Raw genomic sequence first — 19,782 nt, forward strand, 5'->3', positions numbered from 1 at the left:
CGCTTGTGTACAACATACTACTCTTCTAATTATCTTCTTTTTTTTATTCCGATAGAACGGCCTGGCCGTATTGCTCGTTTCATTATATTTTTTAAGAAAAATGTGCCGTTAGTCGATAACTCGAGTAACTTATTCTATTCTAATTCTATAAGTGTATATTAATGTTCAATTTTATTTGTTTTAAGTATGATGGCTTGCGCCGTATTGTCAGAAGTGTACATTTAATTGTAACAAGTAATATACTACTTAATTAAATAAAAAAGAAAGTTCTGCAATCAAATCCAGCCATTAATGATATTCAAGATCATTTCATCAAAATGGCTCACTCAATTGCTTGCTCAAAAGAGTTATCCAGAAATAATCTGTTCCTGAATCCGCCATTTGTCACATTCTGATACTCTAATTAAAGGATGCATCAATCATAATTAGATAACAACAATGTTGCTGGAAAAATCCATCCCCCTCTCAACACCACATCAAGACAACATATTTTCCTTGAAAAAGGATGCATTCGTAAGAAATGCTCCCCACGTAATGGAGAGCGATAAAAAAAAGGAAGCAAAGTTCTCCCGATTGTACCACCGTTTCGCAATCGGAAACACCCTTGCGAAGCAAAACAATTCCGGGAAAGCGTATCAACCAAACAGCCAAAGCCCTTTCGCCCGAAATGCTGTCCACCCTCTGGCTCAATACCCTCTGCGCCAGGCGAAACCGTAATCGGAGCAGGGTTGATATGTATGCGTCGGGTATCGAACAGGTTCGGCATACATAATCGCACCAGCTCGCTGCTACCTACCTCTTGCAAATCCGCACGGCCTTTGTGGCGTGCGGCCGGACGGGTTGATTGGAAAGGGTCGTTGTTGTTTGTCGTCGGTCGGAAAATCGCCAACGCCGCTGTGCGCTTCAGCGTAGACTGCAAACGGCCGTTTCCACCGGCCTTCAAATCAAAATCGATCCTACTCTCAGTTTCTTAGAAGCATAAACACAAACACATAGGCACACACACACACAGACCTCACAGTCCAGTTTCCTCCCGCTCGTTTCGTTGGGGGTGCAGACACACACACACACACGTACAAGCTAATTGCTGGTGAAACGAACCGATTCCTAACGATCCGCGTGTGTTGACCAAGATGTCCACGATGTTCAACGACCGGTTGAGGTTTTGCCTCCGGGGAGGCCTGCCACATAGGCGCGATAGGCGTGGGGCAGTGTTTGCGCCCGGGTAGTTACCGGGAGGGCGTAATCGGGGTGAAAGACAACCTTTACGCCTCAGTACCGATAAATCATCGTCATCATTCCGTGGCGTACGAAAACGACAACGACAACAACAACGGCAAGCGACGGTTAATCTCGAAACGAACGGGAAGCTCAGCGGGTAATAAGGGTGGCAGGGTTTGGAGGGGTTGGCGAGTTGACAAGGGCGTGAAGAAATGTAGTCACCCCAAAAACAGATCCGTTGGCCGCGGTATCGGTGGCAGGCAGCCTCCCTCGTTGCTCGCGGACAACGTATCAACGCCAATCGAGACGATTAATTTGACACCGCAGTCGATTAGCGGTGATCTGCGAAGGGCCCACTTTTTGGATCGTTTTCTAATCCAATGTCCAAAAGGACACGAGTTTCTTCACCACCGCGATTGGCCACTACGCGCTAAAATCGACCACGAATGCGGCGGGAGAAAGAGCGCGTGAAGAAGCAGGTAAGACGATCGATGTCTAGCACGCACTAATCCACCCTGAAGCACACACACTCCACGGTGGGTACTGGGTGCGGGGGGGAGATGGAGGGCAAGGGGACGTGCGTCGTTGAGTGATCAGTATCGCCCAGCCCAACCCGTATCGCCCGTGTACGAATCGCGGAACGTTTGCGACCAAGCTGCCGTCTGCTTGATGTGCGCCATCTTCGGACGAACTGGGCGGAAAACCGCGACTGCCGACGACGGCTGATCGTATTTGGTTAATATATTGTCCCGGTGCGATAAATCACGAACGTCCCGAATCCTCAGCTGACGTGCGAGTTCTGCCGTGGCCTTTTAAATTTTATCCCAAAACTAACTTCTTGCCTTTGGGCTGGGATGATCCTGGGTTTGGCGTGTTTAGGGGCAAACCGAAGAACAACAAAACCTGCGGGAAAAATCGTCACTCGTACTTCTCCCGAGAAAAACATACACACACACACAACGCACTCCCTTTTTGGGCGATCTATTTTAATTGCCTTTGAATCATGAACGCACGAACGCGAACCGCGATGAATCACGCGCACGCACGATCACAGCTGACGGTCGATTGCACGCACATGAATTGCACATAATGCACTCTCTATCTTTCGCTCGATGTCTCGATGTCAACGTGATTCAGCAATGAAACTCGAGGGGAGGGGAGAGGGAAGAGGGGAGAGGGGGGGTTGGACAATTTTCCCAGCTCCTGTTGTGACACACAATCAACACGCATCAATGTTGTTTGCTCTTCTCTAGCTCGGTTTTCTCGCATCGCATCCTCGCATCACATCACTTCTGCACTTCTGCAAGCCCACGGATTCACAATTTTCCGTAAAAGATCATCGGATCTTGTCACGGATTCGCGCGCACGGGTCGGTATGTATCAAAACAGCTGATTCACGCGTCAATGAAAAAGTCACACACCACAAGCGACAACGTTGTACGGCTGGGAGGGAAAACCGCAAAGCCCACACACATAAAAAAAAAAACACGTTCCGATCACACTTCTGATACTAAATGCCACCAGCTTTTCGGTGGAGGGAAACCGTTAAATTTCCGATGTGTTTTCGCTCGTGATTTACGATCAAACTGTCCTTCACCGGACACCCGTGCGCGATGGTGTTGGTGTCTGGCAATGTGGCGACGGTTGCGATGCCGGTTACGCGTGCCACCGCGCGTATTCGCCGAAGGATGCACTTGCTACGATGGGATGCCAAGCTCTCGTGTGAAACGGGCACGCTCGCGCTTCGCGTACGTCCTTTGCTCTCGGAGACTGACGATGCACTGGCGCGTACCGTGCCGACAGTGGCAGAGTTATGCTGGGCGCCGCGTGCTCAGCGTCGCCGACGACGAAGAGCGCGCAACATCGCTTATGCTGCACGCGCAAGAGCGTCGAACGTCGGCGACTGCCGGTGGCCGTTGCAAGGATGCGTTCGAGAGGGTTTGGGTTTATTTTTTTCAATTGAAAAAACTGAGAGAAAATTAAAATTTGGTTTTTGTGTGCTTGCATTAAAGATTTAAATAGTTTAAAAAACGTTAAAAAGTTTATTCTATTTATTCTAATGCTCCTTTCATGAAAACCCATGAGGAAGGTATCTCATATCTTATGAAGAAGCGAATACACCTTTAAAGACTCAAATGCATAAAGAAAATCAAATCAATTTTATTTTTTAAATTGTTTTTCTGTCTTTTTAATTAGTTTTGCCTGCGATTCATTAAATCATTTACAAATTGACTTTAAATAAATAATTGTGTTTACTTACTCGCTTATTTATCTTTTAATTGATGTTTTCCTACTGCTTTGGAGATTTTGGTTAGTTCAGTTAATTTAGTACTACTTACTTAATTGTCTGATTCATTTATTTCTGTTCAATTAAATAATTAAATTATTCATTAACGTTCTCATTTCATTATTTAATCATCCTTTTTAATCGTTGGTTTATTTTGGTTTTCGATTCATTTCTTAATTTTTTTTCTGCTAAACTAAGATATTGTGACACATTCTGGTAATTTTTAAGTAATTTTGTCAAACAATGTTAAACAATTTTTTTTATAACAGTGTATACTACTTTCTTAATTTTTTTATACAAAATTTAGTTTGTTATTCGGAAATATCTGCAATATGATCGAATGTTATCATAAACATCAAAATTGAATTTCTAACAGTTCAAGGACTCTTGCAGCCACGTTCGGCGACGAGATCTCGATGCAACAATGCATGTTTTAATACATCGCACGAGCTTGAAAGTGTCGCGCTACATGCGTCTTAGTAAGGAACTTTCGCAGCTAAACGTATGTGGAAAGAAAATATAAATTTGTTTTATATTGTTTTAAAAATAATAATTTTGTACTTGAAAGTTCATAGGAAAAATGTAAAAATATAAAAAATGTATTGCAATATTGAATTTAAAGACAGAAAGGTATTAGTAATTTTTAGGATAATAAATAGGTAAACAAATATATTAATAAAAAGTTTTAATCCAAATAAGCAAAACTAATTTAATTAAGAAATTTTTTCAAGCTAGTCACATTGAAAATTTTACCTCAAAATGCATTTGTAATAAAATTAAACGTTGGGATTCCATTTCCAAACATCTTCTTCCGTTATGCGCATTAAAATATCGAAAGGAGGAACAAATAACTATCGAAACCGTGGCTAAAGTTTCAACCACTCTTTCACTATGAAACCGGTAGCTGCTGTGAAGGGAATGTACACGGTAGAACACGGCGCACCGTTTGAAGATGGTTGCTATCGACAAACGTTAGAAATTGTGTGACGAATCGCTTGCTAGCTGGTTTATGTCACGCTTGGCCGATAAAAAAAGTGTTCCCCTCCACTGCCCACCCCCCTCCCCCCCCCTCTGACAGCCCACCGCTGGCGGGTGCATGTCCATGCAAATGCAATAGATGTGAAAACTGCATACAAAAAAGGTTGTTGTTTTCGAAAATTCATTAATTAAGCACGGGAAACCATTCGTTGCTTGTCGGCATTGGAAAAAGTCCTCTCGAACCGTCAACCGTAGACACTGGTGTTATGTTTCGGATCGTATTTATCACTCATTTTACTCACCTCAGAAGCGTTTTGCAGCGAAATGGTGACACGTTTTAACACAATGTTTCACTCGTTAGAGAAACTTTGTTTTAACGGATATTGAGAACCCGGAGAAGATAAAACGATCAAATGGATTGGAGTTTAATTATTTTGCGAAGCGCACTTTGAAGTTTAAACGTCGATGTCTTGCTCCATATTGGTGTGCATTTATATTGCATATTTTAAGCAAACTGAAAAAACGGGTTCGTTTTTTTGATAAAGCTGCCGAATCCTCATTTCACGAATGAAGAAAGGAAAAAACTAAACAAACCGCAATAGTCTGTTTAAATTATTTCTCTTTTCTTCAAATCGGTAGCAGTTTTAGATGAAACATATCTAATGCACAAAAAAAAAAAACATGAACCAAACCAAACATCCGAACGGTACCGCAATGAGAACACCCAAAATGAGCAAACAACGGCAAAATCATGCCATTCTCGATCTCGACGACGAAAGCTGGCAACTTGAACGGCCTAGCCTTTGCTCTGGCCCCACACAACACTGCCCGAACTACCGAAATAAACGGCAAAACGTAAAGGACATCTCGTCTGACGTTTCCTATGTGTAGTCGGGCTCCATATTAGGCTATCAAATTGCAACCGGTCAAACGCGGCGAAAAAGTACGAAAGCTGACCTAAAAAGGTCATTAAAATATGACAACACCAGAGCCACCCGACTTTGCAGCAGTGAAAGTTGCTGATGAATTGTTTTTCTGCCGGTGAAAGAGATCATTATGCGACATTTAACGAACCGATCTTTACTCTGCCGGTGACCCTAAACTTCGTACCGAACGTCGCCCTCCTCAAACACCCCATGGGGGTGCCACGCACGGAGGATAAACCTCCGCTAAAACTCTAGCTGGATTGAATTTCCACTGAATTCAGTTGAACGACCGGGAACTTGGACCAGCAACCACCCCGGTTGCTCCCTTGATCGATTATTAGGTGGGAGACATTGGGCGGAAGAACCGGAGGAGGACAAATGGGGGGGGGGGGGGGGTTTGAATAAAGGCGCGCAACTTTAAATCAATTTCCCGGAATCCGTTTCCGTCGATGTAGATTAAACGGACCGCGATCGCGGACGCCAATTTGACATCGTTTGACAATTGAGCATATGGGTCCGAATCGGTTTTGCTGGAAATATGCGCCCACTAGCCAATAGGCAAGCACGATGTATTGGCTTCTTTAAGTTTAATTTTTAATTATTTTTATTTGCATTGAATGTTTCTTTTGTTGCTCTGCATAGTCCCGCTGCCAGTGCGAGAGTGTTCAAATTAGAAGTCCATGGTCAAATTTCACCGCCGTCAGGGATTGTGGCGCGCCCCTCCGACACAGCGTGTTGTGTGCATAATGAGACAGACGATTCGTTTCCGCACATTTGCACACCAGAACCGACGGGGTCAGATCGGTGACAACCTCTCCCAGCATTCGGGGAGCCCATTTCCCCGAACCAACGCCGGGAGAAAGAAAAGCGGCGAGCATAAAGTTCAATAACGTGCGTTGTTTTTTTTTTTCGTGCCCTTCTTCTACTTATTTTTCATCCCATTCACTGTACGCGTTCGATAGTCGTGCTTTTGCGAAAACATAATGGTGCCCTCGGGCGCTAGACCTCGATCGAACCAAAACAAAGATCCAAACGAGAGACATTTTTAATGGGAGCATAAAATTCAATTTTTCCCATCATAAATGAGTGACGGTTTGCGAGTGGGTGGACGGTTCCCCGTCCACTCAGGGAGCACGAATGGTGCTCGTAAACTTTTCAAGACTTGCACTGTGTGCACCGCTTCATTAGGCGGGTTTTCGCGATCGGTAAAACATAAACACATCCCACACAGTTTCACACTTGCGAAAATACTTTTCTGTAGTTTATTTGTGTGGCTTCGGGATGGATGAGAAGGAAGTTGGGGATATTAGGAACTGGAGGCTCAAAGCATTGGAATGTGGAAGGTGATCTTAAGTCAAAAGATTAGTTCAGAAGTTCAGAAATGAAGATCCCAAACCATGGTTATACTGCTGAGTCACCTTCTAAGGTCTTATTGCTTTCAGTAGCTGATGTGCTTCATGTACTTCGATAGGAAGCTCAACAGACAATCAAAGCTACGTACTTGGTTCGGAACATCCTGAGGCGTCCCTTGTGGTTGTTGAAAGATCTCGCGTTGGACCTAAACAACAACTTCAGATGACCTCCACCACATAGGCTCTAGCGCAGTGTCAAATTTAGTCTCTATAAGATATCTATGAGGGGCGGCTCGGTAGGCGACAACGACGCCGGTCTTCAAACGGCAAGACCGGGGTTCAAATCCCATCCGGACTGTCCCCCCGTAGTGAGGATTGACTAACCAACTATGTGGTACCGGCAGTCTAGTAAGACTTTTCGATGGCCGGCATGACCTTAGAGGTCGTTAAGCCAAGAAGAAGTAGAAGAAGAAGAAGAAGACGAATATCTCTATGAGCAACTCGACAAGTTGTTTTGAAAGGTAAGATCCCGTGATGTACGAGAATAGGATAAAATGAATTGGAGAGCAGCCCGCTCTCGTTTGGGGCAAATGAAACTTGAGCGACGTAAACCTTTCGAGTATATTGAACGAAGCATTCTCTTCTCAAAGTTACATTTTTTTAATCAAACCATAACTGGAAAAGTAAATTACCAGAAACATAGAAAGAAATTAAAGAAAAATTCAAAATTTATTAAAGTGATTTCTATAATATTGCTCAATAATAATTGATAAAAATAATAAATAATATTTAAGAGGAATTTTCTGCAACCGACAATTGAAGAACTTTTCTTGCAAACAAACCAGTAATTTAACTGTTTTATCATAGTTCTTGCTTGTCGAACAACCTAGTCATTCCCAACGGTACGGAAGAAACAAAAGAAGGAAACTGCCAACCATTAAGGGCGCATAGCCATCGACGTAAAATTTGACGATTCGCGTGAAAAACTCTCGACGCTCAATATTTATTTATCTCCCATTTGGAGCTGTTTTCCCACCCTAAAAACGTTTCGTGCAGAGGGTGTGCGACATTCAGCACAGAACGCTGCTCCGATCGATTGAAGCTTGACGTCGGCCACTGACCTTCGGCAGGCGGCAGGCGGAGAAAACGTTGTATCAAGTACAAATCAGCACATACACATGTAATCAGACCCATGTATCAAAAAGTCTAATTTTTATTTTATTTTTTTTTTCCTATCAAAACTATTTAAACCATCACGAAGCCATTGCGATAGCGAGCCCTTGCTGAAAGGGCTTCTTTCTGATTCGGGGGAGCACCCGCAATTGATGGGAAATACCGGTGTCGGGGCTGGCGCGTTTCGGAAGGAAGGCAAATGGGCGCTGCTCTCATAATCCAATAAAATTGTAAATTGATTGCCTCCCGCCTCCGGACACAGTCGGTTGCATAGTTTTATGCGGCGCCCGTTGTCGATGGTGCGCCTGTGTGCATAATCGGCCCTCTTGCTCTCCCATGCAGCATAGATTCACGGCCTCCCTTCCGTGGTTGATGTTTTGTGGTGACAATTTGCATGCAAAATTACACCGTTTATCGAATCATGCTTGGCGATGCATTGCCGCAGTTGCTTCTGTTTTCAACGCCTCAGTAAGTGCGCCCCCGGATGAAGGTTTTCTGTATCTCTCCCCGCGAGCGTCCCAGAGTCCCGGGCACCTGATCATCTGCATGCAACGGGCGGCATAAGGTTGATGGAAGATGATTAATGGTGCCGATGAATACGGTTCCTGCCCTATCCCTCGTTGGCATTTCTTGAGCTACCCGGATCGGTGTGTGTTGGTGCCGTGTGATCAATGCCACCGGTCCGGTCCGACTTCCTTCCTTCATACAGTAACTTCCTTCCTTGCCAAATGGGGGCCATCGTGTAGGGTCAACGAACCGCTCAACAGGGACGTGCGTGTTACGAAGGACAAAAGTTGAAGCTAAATTCAGTAATAGCACAACAAAGTACAGTTTATAGATCGAGTTTTTGTTTGTCGAACTGAATATCTTACAATTCGGGATGCGAACCGTTTCCCAGAGGTGGAAAGATTCGAGTACTCCGCTTATAGGGAACATCAAGGCAGCAATCTGAAAACTCGACGAATTACGAACGTACCGTTTCGGGGGTTTTTTTTTCCTTTCTTCTGTTTAGTTACCTTGGCCCATGATTCTCTCCCTGCAATCATGCCATTTTCCCTCGCAGGAAGAAGTTCGTCAGTCAATCCGTCAATCGTCGTACCGCGATCAGTTCTCAGCCATTGTAGCGATCGGGAGTTGGCAAGCGAGGGAGAAGAGAAAAAAAAATGGATTCATTACAAAATCATTATACAGCTCATTTTGAAATTCAGCTCAGTTCCCCAACTCGATGAAGGATCGAACAGACGCTTGAGAAATGGGGTTTACGAAAAAAAAACGGAACAAAACAAACACACAAACAAGAGAGCAAGAGGAAGACGACAAGGGTGGCATCCCACAGACGATCTTCATCGTGAGAATCGATCTAACTTGCGATCACTTGCGTCCGTTTGCGTACGGCGTCAGGATATCGTCCGCGCATCAGAAATGAATGATTTGAAGAGGCAAACTGGTCGAGGCTATGTTCTTGTTAAGAGATATGCTGCAAGTCAGTAAAAAAAAAGACGGTTGCACGTGAGATTTTGCAAACAGATTTTTTAAACAAGTCTGGAAGAGAAGAGCAAGTTGAAGTTTTGATTATCAGTTTTGGAACTTTTTTTATTTAATAAGGTTTTAGTCATTAGAAAACTTTCCTAAAAATATCTGAGAACAGCCTGGTTTTAACACCCATTTCACCACTTTTCGCACATAGCAAACTACTGTGTTACATGCGAGGACTTTGTTGATTTGAGACAACTATGACTTAACGAGCGCTGATCTGTGCTTAAAGCAAAGTACGAAAAATTCATCCTGTCCTCGGACAAATGTGGAAATAAATGTTCTGTAGCTTGTTCGCCTGCTGTGCAAGTCAATGTCGTCTGTCCAGCTCTTAAAAAATCTTTCTGACGGAGGGACTATCTTTAAAAGACAGGGATCTTCGAAACTGCTGATCTTCCATCAGCAGTATTTAAAAGAGTTTATTGAGCTTGGATTTATACTATTTGGAAGACATTCTAATAATCTATTCGTTAGCTTGTCTAGTTGTTGAAGCAAAGGGAAAAGATACAAATAAGGGAAAAGTTACCATAAAAACCGTTAGCTTAGTGCTGTAAAAAGTGCTGTAAAACTAGAAGAGGAGTTTCATGAGGATTTTGTAAGTTATATCCCTATTTTTGTACAAATGATTTTGCTATCATTCACCAAAATGTGAATATAATGAACGAAGTACGGCAAAACTAAGTATCAATACACAAACTGCTGTCAAGTTTAGTTTAGCAAATTCAATCAACAAACCGCAGACAATCCATACCGTCGAAGGGAAATTTTATTGAAAATGATCACTGCAATAAGAATTCATCTGTATGCTCCGTTCGGAATCACTCCTGTGATATCGGAAAAATGGGATCCTTTTGTTTTCTTTTGGTTTTGTTTGAATTTATGCTTTTCGTCTGATGAATTGTGTCCCGTTTCCCGCCTGCCATCAAACGGTGGACGAAGGTCAAACAGTGCAAAGTACGGTATGGACAGATGGATCAATTGCCATCCATCTGCACCATTGCAATGATTAACTCGACTCGAAAAGCTAACGTTGGCAAAGAGCTGGACAGGCGGGCAGACTGGCTAGAAAGCAAGGCGAACTCTTATGCGAAGCGGATATGACCGATAGGGCTGCCGACTGCGACGGGACGACAAGGACGATTACTGCGACTATGAACTTTTTTTGTTTTATTTCTATGTTCTCCAAAAGAGCAGGAAGAGGGTTCTTCGCTTTCCTCGGTAGTAACTTTCTCCCGTGCAACGGTGCGGAAAAAGGCGAAAGTCCTTCTTTCCAATTCCTTGTTGCGCCCAGCGGAGGAGCAGGAAATACTCCTCAATGGTGCGCGTTTGTCTGTACGCGTGTCTGTGTGAGAGGGAAAGTTTTATTGTTATCTGCATTTATGGCACATTCATCTGAGGCGAACGGTGCTTTGGACGCTGTGGGCCAATCTAGAGGATGGACGGGAACAGCCAGAAGATTGGAAAGGGTACCATGTCTAGGCAGCATGACACTTTGCACTAAAAATGCCGTTATGCGGTATGATTCCGTCTTTGCGTTGTGGTTTGGGGATGGAGCGAGATCGAGCAATTTCTACCGCTTCTTGGTCGCCGCTTTAAGAACACGAGCTTTCCAATCACCCAAGAGCCATGCTGGAGAGTTCTTTGCAGATAGTTTAGGAAAGAATGCACATCTCGCGGAGAGCGAGACTCTTTAAGACAGCAAAGGGAAAGGAAATACAGGATATGATGCTCAACTTTTGCTACAAATCAATTCATAACAATGATTTCCAGTCATCCTTATCTTCCATCCTACCACGTTTAAGACGTGTCTCTTCAGATTTAGGATTTAGGCTGAGTTAGTTTATAGTTCACTCAGTTCAACAGTGAGGATGTTGATAATCCAACAAATAGGCATAGGCTCGAAATTGTCGAAGTCGAATTTAAGATGCCGATTTTTATACATTATATTTTAAATTGAATTAGAACTATTTAACATTCTATTAAAATTTATCTACATTAAATAAATGCTCACGTGATAATATATGACATATTGTAATCTATACAACTAATGCTGAACTATACCCAGGATAACGTTCTAATATTAAGTATGTTGTGTAGGAAATACCGGAAAATATTGCCTAATAAACTATTGTTATTTATTTTAATTTTTTTATAAATAATTTTGATAAATTTTATTTATTTATTTATTTATAATTAATTATGACGGTCCAGTGCCGTATTGTTCACACCGCTTGTGTTGAAAAAAAAAATACAATTATATTGGTAAGGCATTTCCTCCTTATTCTTTGCCTTATCCCGGGCATACTCGGTTGTGGATGGTTGTGGTGATGATGATGATGATGATGATGATGATGATGATGATGTAGTGGTGGATGTTGTGAGTTTTGATGGTCCGGGACTATCGCTGTGACTATTGTGATGATGGTGGTTGGTTTCATCCGAATTCCGGTAATTTTGATAAATATTATCAAAAAATTTATGATAAATACATATTTATATATTTATTATTCAGTATCACGGGACGTTAGTAGCGAAAAAATATATAAAAATTATTTATTTAATTTCGAGGATTTTTAGCCTTCAGTACCTCATGTTAGAGGTAACCTTATGCCGAGTCTTTTGCAGTCTTCAAGGCCGCTCTTTAGTAGTCCGGCCCAAAGTCTGTATATCGCGCTCGTGCATCATTCTCCCTTATTCTGATTATTTTTTCCATCTTAACAATATTTCAGTCTTATTCCAACTCTATCATTGATGCAAAAGCAATGTTTTAAATAAAAAAGAATTAGCTAGATTCCAACGATTCCTTTTATAGCAATTTAACATAATTAAATTGCTATTTTTAATCAACTGAAAGATTTGTGAAGAATTTTAATTGCAAATTAATAACTTTTCTTTCTAATTCAATACATTTTCTTGCTCTGGTTTCCAATAACTTTCTTTTCCTCCGTGTCGAGGCGTTCTGAAAAGCGATAAACCTAGGTTGGGAAATTCGGCCATTACTCTTCTGCTAGCTACCCAATCATTACATTGTAACACAAGGAAATCTAGTACAGATCCACTCGGCTCCATATGAAATTCCGGCTACATCTCAGCAATGAACACCACATGACACCACTTGATTTATCTCATGTTGGTCTGCCGTTGCTGCTGTTACGGCGAATCATTTCTCGCCTCCATCCTCCTAGAAAGCGATCAACGCTATTTCCTCTTCAATTTTTCTCGGTCCTCGAAGTCTACTCCTTTTGACAGGGGATTAGCAAATATAACCAAGCACGCAACAAGAGCACTATAGCACGCAGCAGCAAATGAAATCTAATTTGCATTTGTTTTATACATTCTCCACTTGTTGACCGTAACACACTCGTAAAAGTTTGGTCGTAAAAATTTGTTTGCTCGTTATTGTGTCTTGCCTTGCTGTACAATTTTATTAAAAACAGGAAAGAAAGCGACACTTCAAAAGGGAAAGCGTTGTTATAGTTTGTAGAGCGCGTGGATCTTACACCAAAAAATGCCAAAATCATGTTCACACTGTAGACAGTGGTCATTACCATTGGTTTGGTGAGATGAATGTGCTCATTTTGTCGTTTTTTATTTACCTCACTTTGCTCCTTAAGGACGAAGCAACTGAAATTGTTGGCTGTCGACGCGCAACAAAGTATGGATTGTTTATGACATTGATCGAATTCTTCCCTGTTTTCAACACATCCACACGCACCCGCAGAGGAAAGGAATCACCGGGAATCACCCCCCATCACCGCATCCGTGCTCAAATGAGTGTAATCACAAAGAATGCACGAGATATAAGTGCCCGGTGGGTGCTGAGGGGTATATTTCATGTACAACACCATATTCGGTGTCCGCATTGGTTCCTTTTTTAGCCGATCGAACATGCAGGATCGATTTCCCGAAGGAATGACCATCGCTACCGGTTTGTTATTACCGATGCTTTTGGTATGAGGCACCGGTCTGCCATTCCTGCTGGCCGGTGCAAATTGAGAACGAAACGAGCGCGGCTTGACCCACGGCATAATGTATACAATTATCTAATTAGTAATCAATAAACATATTACGAAAATTATGTACCACCGGTTGGTCGAGACTGTTTTGGCTGAGGGATTCAAGTCGTTCCGTTGAGCGGCTTTGAGACTGCGGATGGAAGAGTATGGAGTTGCTTATGGGATGGCTGATTTGTATCGGGATAGGTAATAATAAATTTAATACTGATTTGTTATCAGTTTCGTTATGAAGATGTCAACATGTTGCATAGTTTTAGGCGCCACTTACACGTGATTTTAAATTGATAGCAACGCTCTAAATGCATTTTTTTATTTGATTTTTTTTATGCATTACAAATAAGTTGTTACAAAAAAAATTAGAATTCAATCAACAGTCTTACCCTTCCAGTGGAAGCAGATTTCTTCTCACGAGCAAACCCTTACGCACATCCCATCCATCGCACCGAACCCATTGAAAACGTGACCGTATTCTTCCTCATTATGAAACGGCCGGCAACAGTCTTATGGAATCAGAGCCAACAACACAATACAACGCCAAAACTCCAAAAGTTTTCGTTCTCAAACCGGGAAGCAAAACCTAACCGGCAGAGCAAGCAAAAAAAAAAACAAAGCCAAAAAAAGTCCATCAACGGATGCCAGAACTGGCACCGGCCAGCGCAGACATACGCTGGCAGCATAACGGAGAAAAAGGAGGGAAAATCTCAAATCTTAAACTCCTGGGTCCCGGGTTGACCGAATCGCGCCAGTTCAGATGCTTTCCGTTCGTCGAAAGCGAAGCGAAACGGCAAGCGCACACGAGACCGTGTACACGAGTGTTTTCCCTGTGGGAAGATGTAAGATTCGCGGTTGGCGCATCGATTGATCACCGTCCCACGAAAGGGTATGGGCGGGGGATGGACAGTGCGATGTTGAAGGGAAAACGAATCCCGACCAGAGATGGCGGCTAGATGATCAGCAAAGCAAAGGACGGCGTCTGTGTGTGAGAGAAATTGAATCCGGCAGGTCTGCTGAAACGAGGATTCTAAGCAAATCCTGTACCGCATTGAGAACGGCACAAAACAGAGATCTCGCCGTTGAGCGAATGATGAATTAAATTCACTTTTGGGGATAAAAAACGTAAACAGACGGATATGGAAAAAGGATATGGAGCATAAGACGGTTTAGGAAAAAAAAGCACACGAAAGATGAAAAAATCGCATAAAACACACTTGAAAATCGATGCAGCAAAACGGAACAAAACAAACACCGGAACGGAAAGCGAACTGACCACAACAACAACCGAAAAAACTCGCAAAAAGTTCGAATCAGCCGTACAACTTACGAAAACATGGACAAGCATCAACAAAAAAAAAAGCGCAACCCTCCAACGCTGGAAAGATGAAAAGATAATAACCTTTTGGTTGTTTAGAACTTGCGACTCGGTTGAATTCGGAGCTCCGCTAAGCACCACTTTAAGGTTATGTTTCACGTGTCTGCTGCAACTATTACCGAATTTCCCAGCATTCAATTCTTGCTTGTTCCGAACACAAAGTTCTCCTCCAAATTACTCAATTATCTAGCTGTTCTCACCTTTACGGTTGATTAGTTTGTTTGAATGTTGTTTGGAATTTGGCTCCGCGTTGAGCGCGTGTTTGTGTCTCGAAATTTCTGTAGTTTGGCAAATATTTCCTAAAATTCCATTCTTCCTCTTATTGCTGCTTTTAGTAAAACAAACACTTGACAAAACTGCCCATCGGGCAATGTCGGGCCATCGACATGATCGTTAGCAAAGCTAAAGTGCGAGCGATGATTTATGGTGCAATCGCCCTGTGTACAGCTTCTGTGCTCTCCCGTGTTGTCCTGTCCGGAGTCCCCATTTTTGGGGAATGGAACAGGGTAAAGAAGCTGGACGAACCTTGCCCGGTGTTCCCGGAGTCGGAGGCCTGCCCGGTGGTGCCCTTTTAAGGGTCGGAAGCGTACCACCAAAAACGTACAATACGATGGTACGTGTCAGAATGCGAATTATGCCCTCCAGTCTCGAAGCTTCTCGGGCCAGCTAATTTATTGGTATGCCAACGCGGTCGTACGGGAAGCAGTGGACCAACGCCAAGCGGCAGGATAGCAGCAGATGGTGGAAATGGTTCGATCCCGATACCCGGGCGGTCAATTATTTCGCGAACGTGTGGAATTAATTAAAGCTTGTGCTCCTGTTTCTGTGATTTGAGCGTGCTGCGCCTAAGAACCAGAAACCGAGGCTTGGATGCGATTCTTCCTCTACCAACCCTTGTTTACCAGCAATAAATGGCGGAGTTCGGAAGATGCTACTTTTGGAAATGACTCCGTTTTTCCGACTTTGGTTAAATTTAATCATTTGCAGTCCTTAATTACTTCATCAAACGCATTCCAAACGCGTCCCGCAATCACCAGCCATTGGAAAGTCAGCGACGGCAAACCAACAAAAAAAACCGAACTAAATACAAAAGTTTCCAATAATAATAGTAATGATGATGATGATGCGATGACAAAACATGCAACAACAGTGCAGCATTCTTGTACGAACGGTATCGAGGCCGACACCGACCGTTCGGCACACAGTCAGGCATCGCTCTCCCTTTTTTTTTAAAAAAAAGCAACGAAAACTGCACTGCACGGTTCGCTTTCTGTTTGCTTTTGCGTCTTTAGCGTTGCACCCTACGGCGGTGATCTTTTCAACACGAAGTGCAGTTGATGAGAAAATTGCAATTACTATTGACAGCACACCGTCAGCTGACCTGGTAGTGATCCTGACGGAGAGGTTTCTTTTTTTGCCGTGGTGGTTGTTGTTATTATTCACCGAGTCATTTGCAAATGCGTTAATATCGCATTGGAATAAATTATCATTTTAAAGCTTTTCAACCGTTTTTGTTTTAAAGCCCTATACTAATTCAAGGAGAACGTTCGTGAAGTAGGTGGTTCGGTTGTTTACGCGAAAGAACCGACATCAAATCCCTCCCAGATGGTATCCTCAAGGGTAGAACAGACTATTCAGCTAGGGATGAAATTAAGCTAAGGAAGTCACAAATATTCAGGGATACAAGATCTCCTCAAGTTGTGGTGCGATGAAGAATACATGTTTTTTAGGTGATAAAAACAGCCTGAACATATTGATGATGAGTATAAATATTGGGAAAATCAGTTTTTAGACATCTATGAGCCAAGTAAGCTGCTGTAATAGACCTCTTCGATCACGAAGCCTCATCGTGCAAGAACTCTTGCCATCAATCGTCATATCGCCCAAAGGTCTCGCAGTCCAAGGGGCTTCGTCTTCCAAGGGATCGAAGAGGCTTTGTCAAATCTTCCTATCTTAAGTAAAGGGACCTCGTCCAAAGAAACCTGGGGGCCTGTCATTTAGTTTCGTCTAGGTGTACAAGGTAACTTGCTTGAGTCATGCAACTAGCTAGAGGAAACATTGGACAGCATGTTTGAAAACGCCCCGTTTGACAGAAGTGTTGAAATAGAGTATGACGTTGTTGAAAGAAATCACTAAGAAACTGACCACGTAAATGACAAAACCCATCGGACACAAATTCCGAGGATTTAAAATGAATCGTTCCGTAAAACTCTCTTTTCAATGCTCAGTGTGTTTAAATCAGACAATTTTGAGTAAAGCCACTATTATAATTAACAAACAGTACACGATTTTCATCCTTTAAACAAGTGTCTCCAATAGCGTTGGAAGATTCGGGACTCGGAAAATTCGAAGATTGAATCCCTAAAAAGATTTGAGTCCGATTTAAGCCTAATTGAAGAGTTTCGATTCGATCTGCATAGAATTCGTTAAGGATTCGGTTGCGATTCGATCCGATTCGGATTCCATAAGGATTTGATCCAAATCGAATTCGATTGGGGTTCGATTATTTATCGTAATTTATTGGAACTCGACCCCATATTGAAATCCATTGAGGTTCGATCCGATTCGAATTAGATTCTTTTTGGATTCTATCGAGACTCGTTCTGAATAGAATGCTTTATCTTTCATGACATAAAAACTCCACATCTCTATAGTTAGAAACGAGACTTTGTTATTTGTGATAGGAAACGATTGGATCCCATGATTGAAATCCTATTCTTTCAATTGGGATATATAGGAATTCAATACAGATTTTGTAAACATATTTGACGATACATGCCAGCACGGTGGAAGGTTTAAAAAATTATCGACAGGTGGACCTTCCCCGTCCCCTCCTCTTCCCCTTCCCTCCCTGGAATTCGCATTCGGATTCTGAAATTAGAATCATTGAATCAAGGATTGGAATTTTAATATTCAAATCTACTTTGCGATTCGCTTTTCCTTACACTAGTCCACAACCGGCGTTTCTTGTGAACGTCATTCTCATTACGTGCCCAACCCGTTGACATTCTCGGAGTCATGGGAGAACGGTAAGGATGGGAATTAAGTCCGGATACTGCCGTGTGAAGACAGGCACCGTTGTCGGCTTTGCCACCACGAGGTTCTAACATTTCTATTTATTCCCACAGCAACGAAGGCGCATTTTGCAAAGTCTCTTTCATATTATTTAAAATATCTTAAATGGATTTTTTTGTGTTGCTATGTGTCACCATCTCAATGGCACCTGCGAATTCCTGCACTATAATTATACTTTAAATTGTATAAAACTATTTGAATTTCTCTACAATGATTTATTTTTATTCATAACACAATGACCTCTAAAGAATACCACCATTTTTTTTATTCCAACATACTTTATGGAGTCGCCTGGTATGTCACGCCCTCAGTTGAGGATCTTCTTGAACTGTACAGACCGCCCACGATGCGTCTTCCATAAGCCAACAAATGCTGCCCAACAATCTAACCAAAGCCCGGGCGCACGTGCGATCAAACATCCACGGGCATGATGCAATCACCTGCCGTACCGCTTCCATCCTGACGGATGTCCCCGACGGCTATGGCGTGTCAAAAACTTCCCCACCCTCCCCTTTCACCCCTCCACACACTTTTACAGTGAGCTCGAATCGATTTAGCTCGTAGCGCTGAGATCACAAATCAATTAACCATTTAGCGCATACTATTATTTCCTCGTTTCACGGTACCGGACCGTTGGCAACGAGTTGGCCTCGTCTCGATCGACGCGGTTCATTTTTACATATCTCTTTTGCGTTCCGTTCCGTGCGTTTTATTCGCTTTGCCAAGGTTCACTTTACTGAGCAGTCCTGACACAGCAAGACCTGCCTGAACGCAGCGAAACACGTTTTTAAACAGGCAAATACCGGTAGCATTATGCAGCGCAATGCGATGCTCATCCGCCGATTCATCAAGCGCCGCACTTTTGAGCCTCCTGCAGGGATGTGTGTAATTTTCGTAATTATTTAATGTACGGTTGGCGTGGAAGGAAGATGTTAGAAGATGGGATACGCGGAAAAGGGAATTTAAATAAAGAATAAAAAATGCAGTGCAGTAAAAAGGGTCCACTCTGCTTCCTGATCTAATGTATTTTCAAGATGGACCACTATCTAATACATCGTACAGGTCCATCCTGGCAGCTACCCTGTGCGATCAATCATTGAAACGTTTTCGATCATAATTTCAAATCAACGCTCAACATGATTTTTTTTCGGTTTGTTTCGGTTCTCATTCTGCCTTCATGTCTCTCCTATCCTCCAGAGTTCTGCCACCACGTACGGCAATTCACACCACATTCCAGTGTAGCGCATTCCTGCATAAATAATGCATATCGCCCGAGGACATTTTACGCGCTTTTCTCGCTCGGCCGTTCAAAATCTGGACCTTTCAAGGCTTTCCTGAGCTTTACGCTTTAGCAACGAAAAAAATTAAATAAAAATAAAAAACACACACAAGGAGCCGGTAGTTTTGGCCATGACATCAAGCTTAACAGTAAACGATCGCGGAAGCGCCGTCATGTCATTGCCGCCCATCATCACGGAGCATCATTATCGTTATCATCTTGGTTGCGCTAGAAGCATAATTTGATGTGCCGTCCGGTAATTTACTTAATTTATTACCGTGACCGCCTTCTCGGGCGGTAGGTACCGATACGAGCGATTCCGTCATTTCAACGCCAGATTTGTGAGTGACTGGCGAAAGCAGTCACACAAATAAAAGCGACCTACATGTTGTGACAGACTAATGAAGCGTGAAGGACCCTTGTGCAAATAAAGCTCTAGTGAAGTGAATTTCGGTAGATTAATACAAAAAACGCTAAATGGTGTTGGTTCAACGAAGTGTCCGTACAATTCGGACTAATTTGTAATTATATTTTTAAATGGAATAACAGACCACTACATAACTTCTAACCACC

The 19,782-nt window shown here is 42.8% G+C and overlaps 3 protein-coding genes across 5 annotated transcripts in view; 1 reads left to right on the forward strand and 2 right to left on the reverse strand.

Moving 5' to 3' along the window:
- LOC126556255 (39S ribosomal protein L15, mitochondrial) overlaps nt 1-19,782 on the forward strand; it is a 416,466-nt gene that overhangs the window by 385,917 nt on the left and 10,767 nt on the right. The window lies entirely within an intron of this gene.
- LOC126556384 (uncharacterized) overlaps nt 1-19,782 on the reverse strand; it is a 258,686-nt gene that overhangs the window by 152,487 nt on the left and 86,417 nt on the right. The gene's annotated exons all lie outside the window — the stretch shown is intronic.
- LOC126567400 (caspase-1-like) overlaps nt 1-19,782 on the reverse strand; it is a gene marked incomplete at its 5' end in the record, with an annotated part of 178,948 nt that overhangs the window by 98,469 nt on the left and 60,697 nt on the right. The window lies entirely within an intron of this gene.

Source organism: Anopheles maculipalpis, chromosome 2RL (genome assembly GCF_943734695.1).
Source record: "Anopheles maculipalpis chromosome 2RL, idAnoMacuDA_375_x, whole genome shotgun sequence".
Classification (NCBI taxonomy): Eukaryota; Metazoa; Arthropoda; class Insecta; order Diptera; family Culicidae; genus Anopheles; species Anopheles maculipalpis.